Source organism: Scyliorhinus canicula, unplaced genomic scaffold, assembly GCF_902713615.1.
Source record: "Scyliorhinus canicula unplaced genomic scaffold, sScyCan1.1, whole genome shotgun sequence".
Classification (NCBI taxonomy): Eukaryota; Metazoa; Chordata; class Chondrichthyes; order Carcharhiniformes; family Scyliorhinidae; genus Scyliorhinus; species Scyliorhinus canicula.
In genome coordinates this window covers 2189571-2206751 of record NW_024055654.1, presented here as the reverse complement: position 1 = coordinate 2206751, position 17181 = coordinate 2189571, and positions in this window count along the sequence as shown.

Genomic DNA, 17181 nt, shown 5'->3' with positions numbered 1-17181 from the left:
AATACGTCCATTTGCTTCCAAATGGGAGTCGATCCTGTTTCGAAGAATTCTTTCCAGTAATTTCCCTACCACTGAGGTAAGGCTCACTGCCCTGTAGTTTCCCTGCATAATCCTTGCTACCCTTCTGAAACAAAGGAACAACATTGGCTATGCTCCAGTCCTCTGGAACATCACTTCAAGACAGTGAGGATCCAAGAATTTCTGTCAAGGCCTCAGCAATTTCCTCTCTAGCCTCCTTCAGTATTCTGGGGTAGATCCCATCAGGTCCTGGGAACTTATCTACCTTAACATTTTTCAAGACGCCCAACACCTCGTCTTTTTGGATCTCAATGTGACCCAGGCCATCTACACACCCTCCTCCAGACTCAACATCCACCAATTGCTTATCTTCGATGAATACTGAAGCAAAGCATGCATTTATAACCTCGCCCATTTCCTCTGGCTCCACACATAGATTCCCTCGCCTTCCCTTCAGTGGCCCAACCCTTTCCCTGTCTACCCTCTTGCTTTTTATGTACGTGTAAAAAGCCTTGGGATTTTCCTTAACCCTATTTATCAATGACTTTTTGTGACCCCTTTTAGCTCTCCTGACTCCTTGCTTAAGTTCCTTCCTACTTTTTTTATATTCCACACAGTCGTCGTCTGTTCCCAGCCTTCTATGCCTGACAAATGCCTCCTTTTAATTTTGACTAGGCCTCTTGTATCTCTCGTTATCCAAGGTTCCCGAAATTTGCCGTATTTATCCTTCCTCCACGCAATGACATGCCGGTACTGATGTCGTTTCAACTGACATTTGAAAGCCTCCCACGTGTCAGATGTTGATATACCTTCAAACATCCGCCTCCAATCTAGGTTCTTCAGTTCCTGCCGAATATTTTTATAACTAGCCTTCCCCCAATTTAGCACATTCACCCTAGGAACACTCTTAGTGTTCACCAGCACTTTAAAACTTATTAAATTGCGGTCGCTGTTCCCGAAATGCTCCCCTACTGAAACTTCTACCACCTGGCAGGACTCACTCCCCAATACCAGGTCCAGTATAGCCCCTTCCCTAGTTGGACCATCGACATATTGTTTTCAGAAGCCCTCCTGGATGCTCCTTACAACTCTGCCCCGTCCAAGCCCCTAGCACTAATTAAGTCCCAGTCAATATTGGGGAACTTAAAGTCTCCCATCACAACAACCCTGTTGCTTTACTCCTTTCCAAAATCTGTCGACCTATCTCCTCCTCTATCTCCTGCTGGCTGTTGGGTGGCCTGTAGTAAACCCCCAACATTGTGACGGCACTCTTCTTATTCCTGAGCTCTCCCCATTTAGCCACGCTGCCTTCTGAGGTGTCCTCCCGCGCTCCAGTTGTGATATTCTCGCTAACCAGTAGCGCAACTCCGCCACCCCTTTTACATCCCCCTCTATCCTGCCTGAAATATCTAACTGCTGGAACATTTAGCTGCCAATCCCGCCCTTCCACTAACCAGGTCTCTGTAATGTCAACAACATCATCGTTCCAAGTACTAATCCAAGCTCTAAGTTAATTTGCCTTACATGTTATACTTCTTGCATTAAAACATATGCAATTCAGAAAATAGGAACTTAAAAGTGCATATCGATAAGTTAGGGGAGTGGGCCAAAATGTGCCAGATGGTGTATAACGTGGATACTTGTGAAGCCATCCATTTTTCTCGTGGAAACGGGAAGGTAACTTATTATCTAACTTGGGAGAGACCAAGGTCCGCTTCAGAGTGATCTGGGTGTCCTCGCACATCAGTCACAGAATGTTAGCATGCAGGTGCAGCAGAAAATGAAGAAAGCGATTGCAATGATCATATAATAGTTTCCCTGCAGTGCAGAAAGTGGCCGTTTGGCCCAGAGAGTCTTCAACGGCCCTTGGAAAGAGCACACTACTTAAGCCGAGGTCTCCACCCTATCCCAGTAACTCAGTAATCCCACCAAACTATTTTGAATATTAAGGGGCAATTTATCATGGTCAATCCATCTAACCTGCACATCATTGGACTTTGGGAGCAAACCGGAGGAAACCCAAGCACGCACTGGGAGAAAGTGTAGTCACGCAAGGCCGGAATTGAACCCCGGTCCCTGGAGCTGTGAGGCAGCAGTGCTAACGACTGTGTCACCATGCTGATGAAATAGAGTAAAAAGACAAGGAAGTGTCGCAACTGTGCAACGCATTGTTGAGATCGTACCGCGAGTACTGGGTTCGGTTTCGGTCCGCTTATTGGAGGGAAGATAGAACATAGAACAGTACAGCACAGAACAGGCCCTTCGGCCCTCGATGTTGTGCCGAGCCATGATCACCCTACTCAAACCCACGATGCCGGTGCATTGGAAGCAGTTTTTTTTTTTTTAAACAGTACAGCACAGACCCCTCGGCCCTCGATGTTGTGCCGAGCAATGATCACCCTACTTAAACCCACGTAACCCGTATACCCGTAACCCAACAATCCCCCCATTAACCTTACACTACGGGCAATTTAGCATGGCCAATCCACCTAACCCGCACATCTTTGGACTGTGGGAGGAAACCGGAGCACCCGGAGGAAACCCACGCACACACGGGGAGGACGTGCAGACTCCACACAGACAGTGACCCAGCCGGGAATCGAACCTGGGACCCTGGAGCTGTGAAGCATTGATGCTAACCACCATGCTACCGTGAGGCCCCGAAGTTCAGACGAGGTTCAGAGATGAGAGGGCTGTCTTATGCAGAAAGGTTGAGCAGTTTAGACCTATACTCTCCAGCGTTTAGAAGAATGCGGGGATATCAAATTGAGGTATATAAGATGATAAAATAAATGGATAAAGTAGACGTGCAACGGATGCGTCCTCGAGTTCGATAGATCATAGTCTCCGGATAAGGGGAAACTAATTGAAAACTTCTCTGGGATGGGATTTGAAGTGCTTTCTGCCGGGACCAATAAGTTACCTGCATAACAGTCCCGGGGAATGGCCTGTTCTACAATTTGTGTGCCTTTTCTTAACATCAAAAACAACCCATTATCGGGGTTGAAATTGCCAATATCTTCATTCCCGAGACGGAGCCGTCATGTGCGCGGCAGCTGACGTCATGGCCTCCAGGGAAGTCACAGGCACACTTTTAACTCCGATGACGAAATCCCAAATGGCAGAAAATGTATTCATATGAAACAAAGTATTGCTGTTCACCGAGAGTTTCGCTAGGATCTTAAGTTCTCCTCAACCGCCTCGCAGCAAAGGAAATAATTTTGAAATGTAGTGGCTATAGTCATGTTGGATACGTTTTTTAAATTGACAGCGAGGCAGGAAAGTATAGTTCTCTGCCGGAAGGTATGGTCCCAGATATCGATCCTATTACTGCTGCTCAATTAATTAGCCTAAATTTCCCGGGTTTGGCTAGTCACATTGTTGCTAAATAATGTGGACTATATTAGCCAACATCCAGTTTACAGAAACTATCGTAGAGTCCACTAAGGTGTTTAAAATGCTGACTCGGTTCCCACAGCACGTGTCCCGTCTCCCTTAGGATCCTTGAGTGAATACATGATCCACCCATTCAAAAATTCTTTGATGTATCTGAAACAAAATTTTGGATGGAGAAATGGGATGTTGGCTGCAACAAAAAGAATCGAGATAGGGCTCAGACTATTGAATGACCTTGAGTAGAAATAGATCTCTGTTGATAGTTCGTGTTGAGAACATGGAAATGCAACCAAATATGGAAATTCTACTGCGTAGTTAAATCCAATCTACTGTAGACAGAGACTGACAATTAGGGTCCAGAACAATGTAATGGTATGGAGGGAACATGAGGCAGGAAATCCGTGTGCACTTACAGCTAATCTATTACAGCGTTTGACTGGGGAGAAACGTCTCTCATAATATTCTGGGGGCTCGGTGTGAGAAATGTGGATGTTTCACTGAGAGCGAGCATATAAGTTTCCGCGCGTGAAACCATCAATTTAACAATTGTAGAGAGGACATAATCCTATTCCGGAATTGGTGTGGGGTTCTGGGATAACCTCTACATCTGTCCCTCTGGCACAAGACGTTCCCCAGGCGAGAATGGAGCCTATATCCCAATCGAATGGGGCTGTGTTTAACACTGCAAAGTCAATAATTAATCGAATGCCGAAATATGTCCATTCGGTCAGAAAACTGCATCTTGTTTTGGTCTGAACTTAACGCCAATTGCTCGAGTGAGTGGGTAATAAAACACTACTCTCGCCAAGAATGGAATTTTATCCAGGTAGGCATTACGAATCAAACTAATAAGCAGAGTGTGAGAACCATGAGTTGGCAATGATTTGGACGAGCACAGTAATGACACCAAATGCAAATCGGGAACTATAAAAAGCCGCCAGACCTCACAGCTGTTTGTACTTGTTGGAAGTTGCATGAAGGGCTGCCTGAGATATCCTCATTCCCCGCTTGCTCTGGAACACAACCCATTCTCAACAACATTAACACAGTCCTTCCTGAGTCTACATCGATATTCATTGATTCTGGATCAGTTTACAGGTAATGGTACAATTATTTCAGTCCAAAACACAGAAAGCGAATTACACTTTCAGCAGTTGAGTGGGCCAAGCCGGATTAGCTGCAGTAAATTTCAGAAATGACGGATAAGGGGCGAGAATGGGTCAGTAGAAATCTGGAATGCTGGAATAAAGAACGTGGTTTGGAGCTTATGGTGTGGGAATCAGAAAATAGACCATGAGGATGAAGGATCAGGAGCGGAAATAAGAGATTAGAGACCAAGGGTGGAGGGTTAGAGAGTAGGGTTAGGAGAACAATGAAACGGGTGAGGGAGCAGATGGTGTTGACGAAGCAATGGAGAGGGAGGGACGTGTGAGACGAGACGCGAGTTGTGCTTGTAACTTACTGCAGGAGGACGACTGTAAGAGGCCGGATGCTGCAAGAATATATCCGGCCGAATGGAACGATAAATACGATGGTGCACGTATCTCCCTCTGAGAAAAATGGCTGATAGACACCAGGGAGAACAACAATATTCTCCCCGTACACAATAAGTAGAGACTAACGCAGAGATTCCAGCCAGGGTGCAAGTTTGTGCTGGCGGGAGCTGGACTGAGATACACAGATAGTGTACAGGGCAGCACAGGAGCATATTGGCAGCGCTGCTGCTTCAGAGCCAGGGACCGAGGTTTGAGTTCTGGCCTTGGGCTACTTTCTGTGTGAAGTTTGTACTTTCTCCCAATGTCTGCGTGTATTTCCTCCGGGTACTACGGTCCTGTGATGTACCACAATGAAATTGAGTTCCCGGCCACGCCCAACACTACAGTGAAGCTGAGAAGACAAGGGAGGACGAGCGTTTCAATCCGTTCCATGGCTTCGAAGTGCCCGAGACTTGCATTTCCAGTATGGCTGGCTGCGGTGACCCCCCCCCCCCCCCCCCCCCACCCACAGTTCAAAGGTGTGCAGGTTAGGTGGGGTTATGGGGCTACGGGAATAGGACGGGGCAGTGAGCCTCGGTAGGTGCACTTTCGGAGGGCCAATACTTCCGCGATGGGCGAATAGGCTCCTTATGTACTGTGGGGATTCGATGATTCCGTGTCATAGTCACAGTAGGGAAGCTACAATATGTATGTATGCATTTACTGTGGTGAGTGCGATTAAGAGACAAGTCTGCGTCCATATACCTAGCTCTATAACTTCTAAAATGTAATTACTTTCAGGCAATTAATACATTTGATCATATCTGCTTGTTGCAGAATTCAATCTCCAATTTCACCTATTCAACTTCACCAATTCGGCATCCTGGCATCATAGAGATTCCTCACGTACATTTGTATCCCACCCATTTCAGAGGAGAACTACAGGCAGTCTGAACCACTGAGATAGCATTAAGGTGCTGAACTGCGTCATTCAACATTGAATAATTGATAGGATATTTCCCAACTGATATTCGACAATCTATCTGCTCATTTTCCTCGCATTACTCATCGGCTGTTTTTAAAAATATTATCTGATCAAAACATCAAATGGCTACGTTTATGACCTGGAATGCAACAGGCAGCCGTCCTTGGACGGAGGTCACCGCAGCCAGCCATACTGGAAATGCAAGTCTCGGGCACTTCGAAGCCATGGAACGGATTGAAACGCTCGTCCTCCCTTGTCTTCTCAGCTTCACTGTAGTGTTGGGCGTGGCTGGGAACTCAATTTCATTGTGGTACATCACAAGACGAAAGAAAGTTTCATCAGCAACTGCTGTTCTCCTGCTTGATTTAACCATCACCAACGTCTTGGTGATCCTGGCTTCTATATTTTATCTCATTCATTTGATCCAACAAATTAAGTTCACGAAGCGTCTCCTTGAAGCCCATCTGCTCATCGGTACAGTCAACATTTTTGGCAACCCACCATTCATGGCCTGCATTGCTATTGATCAGTACATCGCGGTTGTCCATCCAATCAGGTGTCATAACTGGCGAAGACCCCGATACTACGTCGCCCTGTCCATTGTAATATGGTTGTTAGTGTTAAGCTTGAGTGTGGCTGCCTTTCACTTCAAAAGAAACATCGTAGATGAAAGCATCTCATGTAAGGATAAGATATTAATGAGGAAGCCTTTGCAAATCTTCATGCTAGTTTGTGAAATGGTATCATTTGTCATTCCAGTTCTGGCCCTGTTGATCTGCTATGCTCTGACTGCAAAGAAGCTGAGAGAAGTAGGAGCTGGAAAGGAATCAATGAAGCTGATGAAGACGCAAGTGCTAAGGACCATTTCAGGAATTCTGGCTGTTCTACTTTTCTGCTTTGCCCCTTTTCACATCCCACAACTGTATTTTTCGAGTGAGGGTCTGATAGGTCCATTCAATAGAATATCAGTTTTTTATATGTGCCATGTTAAGATTTACACCTGGGCCCTCACTTCATTATCTGCTTTCCTTAATCCCATGCTGTACATTTTCAGGTCCCAGAACTTTCAATGGAGAGCACATTGCTGCGCCGTGTAACACACGGATGCGACTATGGTCAGGATATTGACAGCGTCTGAGTTAGAGATAAATATCACTTTTGCCTTGTTCACAATGTACGCGGAGAGAATTTTCTGAAGTAAAGTGCAAACAGAATCATATTCTTTCTTCCAACGGAGGAGATGACATACCAATGAAAACAAACTAAACTTGAATGCAATCTCTCCAAACGTAGCCATGTGGATACATTGATATATTATACGTGTATTGTAAATGCTGTTTGGTCCTTTATTCGCTGTCTGTTAATTTGTTAATTCTTCTGTCTATGTATGTATTTGTGTCTGCCGATGTCTTTCAATGCGTATATTTCAGACATTTTTCATCTTTCCATGCATCATTAAGTTTTCAATTATCACTGTATCTCATCACCATTCCATCATGTCTGCAAGCCTCGGTCTCTCCAGATACGTATCTATCATTCTATTTATTTTTAACTCTCTACCTGTATGTCTCAATATACCGCTAGATATATCAATATCTGTCTCCATCATGCTTTCTATTTATTTCCCCGGTCAGACATATCTCCTGATCACGGAAACCCTCGACACTAAAGAGGCTGTGTTATTCACCTAAGTGGACTGTCTCTGCCAATGCCTCTTTCTTTGTCACCCTAAGTACAAACGCCATGAAAACTATGGCCATGGGAAAACTTGTTGCATCTTCGCACCAAATCACACTAAATAACAGCTCACTTCAATTGATTCTCTAATTCTGCTGCCTGGAGTTCACGGCTGCATTCCTTTGATGCACAGTTCGAGGTCAGCATAGGGAAATACACTGCCATCTTTGGCAGACTCACGAAATGTACGTATGATAGGACCAAACTAACCCTTGAGAATAAACTGATTATTACAAAATCTTTGTCCTCCGCACCTTTATTTATGGCTGCGACGTGTGGGATATTTACAGCTATCCGCTAAAGAAGCTCAATTGTGTATATATTCGTTGTCTTTGATGCATTACCGGTGCGGGAGTGGCCGGATAGAAACGCAGATGCAACAGTGTTCTTAAAGGCGGAGTTCCCATGCGTGCTGGCACTAAACAAAGAGAGGAATCTCTGTGGATCAGGCAAACCCTTAGGCTGGAAGATGGTCGCATTACCAGGACCTTCTGAATCCGGAGGTGGCCGGAGCCAGGCGAGCAGCTGAGTGCCAAATATTCTGCTTCAAGCAGGTTAACAAGCCTGGTGTGAAGGACCTGCACACAGACCATCACATCTGGACGTAAATAGTTGGCGAAAGGAGGAAATGGCGCCACCTCCTTTGAGCTGAAGTGCTCTACCAAGGGCAAGAGCGATTGTATTTTGGCAACAGTCGCCAATACCAAAGACAACACCCTGAAACGTCATAGGCTTGCTTCACGTGCGGTATTGAGGCAAGTCCTGCCTCTCAAGTATTGTCCTCCATAACCATCAGCCAACATTAATCAAGAGAATAGACATTGTACAAATGTATTGTGAGCTGCGTGTCGATCGTAATTTCTAGTAGGTCGTGTGATGGAACCCACCTCTCCTTCGACATCCCAATCTGTATCTATCGCTTTGTAACGTTATATATTCACGTAGTTATATCTAACTCTGCACGTTGTCTGTCTTCTTTGGCTCTGTGGCGATATGAATTGCTTCACTGATCGTGGTCTCTCATGATGCTTTATCACTGCATCTTCAAATCATTCAATATGGTTATCTGTCTCTTCAACTGCAACTTTATCTTTTCCGCAGCTACCATCATCATACCCATCCGACAATACGGTCAATATCCTCTGGAACCTTTCCAATGCTAATGATGATGACTTTTCTGACTAAAACATCAGGGATTCAAGTGTCGTTCCATCAATAGCATGATAAATACGACAGCTCAGTAAAGCGAACGGCACAGAATGGAATAAACTGCACAAGTATTTTCGCTACAATACTCTTTACAACTCTTAGCTCTATAAGTGGTTTTAATTAAGCGCATTGGCATGCATGCATATTCACTCTATTGCTGCCAGTCTTCTCTACTCATACCAGACCAATACGTATTCTCATTTTAGGTACTCATTAAAAGCTAAAACCTCTAACTTTGAGCAAGCCTTTGATGCTCTTCCTTAGTAACTCCTTCAGTGCTTCGCTTCATATATTTTTTATCCTCCTGTGAAGGACTGGGTTTTATTAATTCCATTCAAAGAGATATATAGATACACGTTGCTGTTATAGATATTAATAATTCCATTTTGCATTTGATATTCACTAGGAAATTGATCAAAATCCAAGAGATAATAATGGACGATCAGAATAAATGTAATTCAAGAAGGTCATAAATTGTTGCATTCAGGATAAGCGGTTGCTGTGGCAATAGCGGAAATTGGGTGAGGAAGAAAGACAGTGGAGTTTATCAGCCAGGACTCCCAGGATTCTTAAAATCACAGCGTTTTGGCCTCAACTGCTTTCTGTGAGTAAATTCCACAGATTCACCAATCCTCAGTGAATAAATTTATCCTCACCTCAGTCCTAAGAGGTTTACCCCTTATCCTTAAAATATCACTCCTAGGTCTGGACTCCCCCAAGATCGGGAACATTCTTTCTGAACCTACCCTGCCTAATACTGCTGGAATTTTAGCAGTTTCTATGTGATCCGCTCTCATTCTTCTAAACTCCAGTGACTATAATCCTAACCGATTTATTCTCTCCAAATAATGACAGTCACGCCACCCCAGGAATTAGCCTAATAATCCTTGAGTGCACTCCCTCCATAGTAAGAACATCGTTTATCAGATAAGGACACCAGAGCTGCACAGAGTACTCCAGATATGGTCTCACCAATCCCTTACACAATTGCAGTCAAACATCCTTATTCTTGTCCTCAAATTCTCTCGCTATGAAGATCAACATACTATTTGCCTTATTTACTGTCTGCTGCACCTGCACGGTGACCTTCAACGACTGATGTACGAGGGCACCAAGATCACGCTGAATATCCACCTCTCTCAATTTACACCCATTCAAATAATAATCCACATACGTTCCGTGATGATTTCAATAGAAGTGTTTGTTTTTCACGTTAGCATTTAAGGCTAAAGAGCACGAGGTGGATCGATGTGGGAAACAACGAAGTCAGAGTGAATCGCATGGAGATTGTGTGTAGTGTTCTTCCGGTGCAATGGATGGAATACTCAGGGAAGAATTAGACCAGTGGAGACGGAAATAATTCAGACCCACTTCGAGCTCGTTCATTCTGTCTGCCTGTCTACATTATATATCGATTTATCGTTCTTATTTGTAGACAGATAACAATAGACGGGGCATTTGGGAAGTAGAGACGTTGAGTTAGATCCAACACCGGAAACCACATGCAGGTGGAACAAAAAAGCGAAAAGGAAGCGAAAAGCGGTGGCGATAGATTGTAATTAAAATCCAAAGGCAAATTCCACTATAGAACATAGAACAGTACAGCACAGAACAGGCCCTTCGGCCCTCAATGTTGTGCCGAGCCATGATCACCCCACTCAAACCCACGTAACCCAACAACCGCCCTCCTTAACCTTACTTTTTATTAGCACACTACGGGCAATTTAGCATGGCCAATCCACCTAACCCGCACATATTTGGACTGTGGGAGGAAACCGGAGCACCCGGAGGAAACCCACGCACACACGGGGAGGACGTGCAGACTCCACACAGACAGTGACCCAGCCGGGAATCGAACCTAGGACCCTGGAGCTGTGAAGCATTTATGCTAACCACCATGCTACCCTGCTGCCCCATATGCATGTATGCATGTATAGAGAAATTGTACTTGGGTTAAAATGGCAGGAAATGTGCAAGAATTCTTGAGATTGTGCCTCTTACGAGATGACGATTATGGTTGTGCCACTTTTATTATCAAACCTCTGTAAGGGCAACTGCAGGACAACGTTTCGGTTGCAAAGAGAAACAAACAAATTGTCACAAGAAATGTGGATTTCCAAACCTTGTTTGAGGCAGAGTATTATTACTAAACTGAATGAAAGATTTTCATTTTCTCAGATGTTGTCAACGGCTTCGCCCATCCCAAGTTGCCTTTGAACTGACAGGCGTGATGGCCATTTCAGTTGTGTGTGTGTGTGTGGGGGGGGGGGGGGGGGGGGGCGGTGTAGATAAGTGCATCTCTTGCTGTGTGGGTCGGAGGTCACGTGTAGGCCAGACCGGGTAATGAGCACAAATTTCCTTCCCTGAAGGACATTAGTGAACCAGATGGGATTTTCGCTTTTACAATAGGCAATGGTCATCATTAGACGTTTAATTCTAGATTTTTATTGAACTAAAATTTTACAATCTGCCGCGGTGCGATTGGAACCCGGGACTCCAGAGCATTATCTCTGGATTACTGGCCCAGTGACTACCCCACCATCTCCTCGCGTGGACTCTTTCATATCTACCTGAATAGGCAAATTGAGTCTTCAGATACATATATATGCAGGCAGGCAGCACCACCAACGATGCAGCACTCCTGCAGTGTCAAAAACTGAATTTCGGCCGAGATTACGTGTTCAGTCTTGATGAAGGATAGAATCTCCTGACGCCGAATGGAGAATTACTTAAACTAACATAATGTGTCACAAAACTTAGAGTTGAAGGTAACAACCTATGTGTAGAAAGATGGGTGTTAGAGCTCAATGTTAATAAAACGATTTTATATCAAACATACCCTTTAGTTAATCCTTTGCCAGGTGACGAAAACTACACAGGTGCAGGGGCACATTGATTAATATAAGAGGTGTCTCGTTCAAGAAGGAGATGAGGAGAACATTGTTGTCTCCCTCACAGGCTCACCCGCCTGTGAAATTCTCTTCCTCAGAAAGCAATAGAGGCCTTGTGTTCAAGGCTCAGTTGGATAAATTGTTTATAGACAAGATTAATTGAGGATTACAGCGAGCAGATAGGATAGTGAATTTGAAACAACTAACACATCTGCCATTATCTTATTGGATTACGGGGAAGCTAAAAGTGCCCATTGGTCAACTTCTATTCCTAAGTGCTGTGTTTCTATGTTGCAAAGAATGATGTGCAAGAAGGCTGCCTTCATATATAGACGGTGTATTGATCCTTGAATGGTTGGAGGCTTCAGGGAGAAATAACAATTATAATTCTTCCTCAAGTCTGGCACCAGTTAGAAGAGCTAATATCGGGTATTTACCAAATACGTGCTGGAGTGTACTGAATAAAGCTGTTTAATATCATAAGACAGGATAGAAACCTTTCGATCGTCAAGAAAAAAAGTGTGCAATTTCGACTGGATGTTTCCTGATCTTTGATTATAATTATTTACTTGGCAATCAGTATACACATTTTAGTATTTGAGTGAATAAATGAACAGTTCGTTATACAAACCCACTGGCTCCATCTTTATTTTAAAGTCTTGTGAAAAAGAGGCCGACGTTATGGGGTTGATTGGCCGCTTGGATTTCTCTTCTCAGTCCTGCATGAAACTAAATCGACAGCCACAGGTGATGTGCCTGAAGATTGGAGAGTAACAAATGTTGTGCCTTTGTTTAAGAAGGGCCGCTGGGAAAATACTGGGAAATACAGACCGGGGAGCCTAACATCTGTGGTGGTAAGTTTATAGAAGGTATTCTGAGAGACAGGATCTACAGGCATTTCGAGGCAAGGGCTGATTTGGGACAGTCAACATAGCTTTGTGAGTGGAAAATCATGGGGGCGATTCTCCAATATGGAGCGCAAGTGTTTGCGCCATCGTGAATGGCGTCGTATTTCATGACGCCATGAACCGGGCCCGGGTACGAACGATTCTGCCCCCCACAGGGGGCCAGCACAGGGCTGGAGTGGGTCACGCTGCTCCAGCCTCCGTTCGTGGTGCCAAATGTGCGCCGAGCCAAGCCGCACATGCGCAGTTGGGCCACGCCAACCTGTGCATGTCTGGGGGACTTCTTTAGCACGCGGTCCCGACCAACATGGCGTAGGTGTTCAGGATACAGCCGCGCCAGAAAGTAGGCCCGGGGGAGAAGATGTTGGCCAATTGCAGGCCAGACCCCATCGGAGCCCCCCCCCCCCCCATTGAAGGAGCCCCCCCCCCCTCCACACACACACACAGACACAGGCTGCCCCTGACCGTTCACGCAGAGTTCCCGCCGGTGGCGACCAGGGGTGAATGGCGCCGGGGCGACTCAGTCCTATCAGTGTGACTGTGTGACTGCTCGGCCCATCCGGGACAGAGAATCGGTGGCCCCGCTGATTGCACTGGCCCGCGGCCGGCGCTGCACCAAACGCGTTGGCGCAAATGGTGTCGATTCTCCGCACCTCGGAGAATCACGCACCGGTATTGGGGTGTTGTGGTGCGGTTGCGGTGATTCTCTGGCCCGGCACAGACTCAGAGAATCTCCCCCCCTAATGTCTCGCGAATTTTATTGAGTATTTGACAGGGGTAACCAAGAAGATAGATGATGGCAGTGCAGTCGACTTTGTCTACATAGACTTTAGCAAGGCCATGATCATATTGAATGATGATAAAGGCTCGAAGTGCCACATGGCGTACTCCTGCACCTATTTTCTATATTTCTATGTTTCATTCGCTGTTTCTATCCGCCACTGGAAGGATTTCCGACTGATAATCAACCAGTTTGGCCAGGTTATGAGTAAACCTGTCATTTTCATCAAGTCTTGAATTGCGGCACCTTCCCGGAAGTTCTGGGAGAGCTAGAGGCGCTGCTCAGTGGGCCACAAGATCTCTGGAGGAAAATGAAAAAAAAACTGAAAATCGCTGACTGTAGGCTTCAATTAAGTGAATGTGAAAAGCCCCTAGTCGCCACATTCCCGCGCCTGTTCGGGGAGTCTGGTACGGGAATTGAACCGTGCTGCTGGCCTGCCTTGGTCTGCTTTAAAAGCCAGCGATTTAGCCCAGTGTGCTGAACCAGTCCCATTCGCGGATAGATTCGCAGCTGAATAAACATACAGGTAAACAGACAGAGAGGCAATACACTGATGTCTATTCTTAGCTTAACTAGAAAGATAGGCAGAAATGCAAATATCTTGTTGAATCCGAAATAAAGACAAATGATTAAATTTGAATAGAGGCCAAGCACTATTTGTAGTTCGTGTTGAGTATGTGGAAAATGCTCAGTGTCACCTTTAAGTATGGAAATCTCAGCGCTGTACTGACAGCTGATCTATTGCACGCTGCAAGTGCGCAGCCAGGTTGATGATAGTTTCACGTCGAAGGTCACGACATGGAAATAAAGTGTATGCTGTCAACTGATCTTATAAATTAGCCACTCTGTAATTGCAAGCTGTGATCCACCTCCTCGGCAGCCCGCATCAGAAGGAAGATAATCCAAACATTTCTCTGAGTTGGGAATTGATAAACCGATCCAGATATACACCTAACTGTCTTTTTATCTATCTTCTACCAGCGTTTCTAAATCCAGATCAATTTTTTCAAGCCTTAAAAATGGCTTTTATTCTATGGCTATATGCATTTTTAAGTCTAAATCGATAATGACTAATGCACGTCTCTTCGTTTCCACAACTATTCACATTTTTATCAAAGCTGTGAAGTCTGTATGCCAATATTTGTAAAGATTATCTTTTTTCATGAAGTCATGTTGGTGCCATTTATGTATTCCGATATCCAAGAAATCTTTAATGTATTCCGATATCCAAGAAATCTTTAATGTGGGCGGAACGGTAGCACAGTGTTTAGCACTGTTGCTTCACAGTGCCAGGGACCCAGGTCCGATTCCTGGCTTGGGTCACCGTCTGTGCGGAGTCTACACGTTCTCCCCGTGTCTGAATGTGTTTCCTCTGCGTTCTCCAGTTTCCTCCCGCAGGTTGGGTGAATCGGCCATGCTAAATTGTCCCTTAATGCCCAAACGGTTAGGTGGGGGGAGGGGTGCGTTTCAGTAGGGTGCACTTTCCCAGGCCCGGTGCATACATGATGGGCCGAATGGCCTCCTTCTGCGCAGTAAATTCTATAATTTACTCAACAGTTTCTGCATTACAGACTGAAGCTAACGAGTGGTTAGTTTTCCAGGTCTGCTTGTCACTTTTTTAAAGCCTTGATCACATTAATTTAAGTACAGACTACAGGAACTATCCCGAATCGTTGTGCTATAGATATAGTGACTCGGGCACGTGCCCCATGTCTTTGATGGGCCTCGGGTGGGTATCTCTTCTTAAGTAAAGTTAAAATACTTTGCTTATAAAGCTGGGTATGTTGGAGAACAGATAAACAGACAATGTACAAATTCCTCGTAATTGAAATGACCCATTTATGCTAGTAATGTGGCGGCTTGGTCAGCTAGAGGCTGGGAATTCTGCGGTGAGTAACTTACCAACTGGCCTTGCAAAGCCTGTCTCCAATTACAAGGCACAAGACAGGAATGTAATGGAATATTCCGTGTTTGTCTGGACGATTGCACTTCCAACAAGTCTGACGAAGCTCAACGCCACCCATGAAATGTCTGATGTTGAATAGAAACATGCCTCTGTGTGGAGTTTATATGGAGAACTAGGAAAACTCTGAGCATCATCATCGTGCATGGAACGTTCAGTGTGGACTAAAACCTGATTTATGCACGGTGAGTTTTGAATCGTGCAAACGGATTAGCTGCTGCGTCCATATTGGAAACAGCTTTTAATGGCCGCTGATTTACTGAATTACCTGTTGTTGCTCGTTTTACTGGAGTGTGATTGACACGCCTCCGTTTAAAGGCCGTGTGCTTAACACTACTATGGCTCTGTATATGTAATTATGCTGGAGTTGCCAGGTGGCGTATTGAGACACCGTCACAAGTATATCAAGGTCAGGTTCAAAGTAATAAATCTGTACACCGATTAGTAAGTCCAAACGATTGGTGTTTATTATAACAAATATAATAAATACACATGCATACGCTAAAGAGACTAACTTACTTCTAATACTAAACAACTAAATACTCCCGTTCTTGGTCTGCAACTCTCTGAATCGCAAAGTTGTCAAGATCTAGCAAGGTCTGGATCACGTAGCGATCGTTGTATTGGCACTTACAGTTCGATGGCTGATGGCTCAACGGCTGGTGATGAAACTGGAGTCAGGATGCGATGTAACAAACAACAAACTCGGGTCGGAGTAAGCAAGCAGTCCTGAGCCGGAGCAAAAGCAGTCCTGAGCCGGAGCAAAGCAGACCGAACCATGTGCGGGGTCTACTCTTATAGGTCCTAGAAGTCCGTGCCCCCTTGGGGCGGTTCTTTTACCTGCCAGGTATCGATTGGGCCTTTCCCAATCGATATCTTCCAAACCCCCCAATCTGAGGGTCGTTCCTCGATGGGTGGGGCGGTCCCTACGGCTCTTTGTGTTGGTTGCTGTGGCGCCATTCTGTCTGGGCCTCTACTCAAAAGTATCCATTGACACTTAAATGTTTCTATTGTGCGGGGTCTGGATCTGGATCACCTCATTGCTATGCAGATCTGTTTCCATTTGCACCGTTGGCTGAAACTCTGCACCTGGCCAAAAACTGGTTTCTGTACGTGCAGAATGCAAATTAGTCTTCTGTAAGCTGCTTGTCCTCACTAAGACTGTTTTTCCCTGCAGCCTTAGCAGTTCTCCATTTTGTAGCCCATTGTCCATCTTAGATGGCTACACTGTAAAACGTTAAAATGTCGAAGGTGAGTGATGACCAGAATCTTAGTGACCTCAGAGCCCACAGGGTGCAATCTGGCTACCAAAACATGGTAGCATAGTGGTTAGTACTGATGCTTCACAGCTCTTGGTCCCAGGTTCGATCCCCCACTTGGGTCACTGTTGGTGTGGAGTCTGCACATTCTCCCCGTGTCTGCGTGGGGTTACTCCAGTTTCCTCCCACATATCCAAAGCCATGCTGTTCCGTGAATTTGACATTTTGAATTCTCCATCTGTGTACCCGGAAAGGAGCCGGAGTGTGGCGACTAAGGCATTTTCATCGAAACATAATTTCAGTGTTAATGTAAGCCGATTTGTAACAATAATAAAGATTATTATTGTTACCAGTCAAGCGGGAGAGGTATTGGAACTCAACCCGCTTTTTCTTCATCCGGATTTGAACGTGGGTTCCCGGGTGAGTGGACAACTTTCCGACGAATAATTAATTTTAGTCTGACATCAGCAACCAGATCCAAGATGGGAGGAACCTGAGGTTCTCATGTGATGGATTCGCTGAGTCATTGTACCAACTGTAGCTATAAAATGTCCCGAACCCA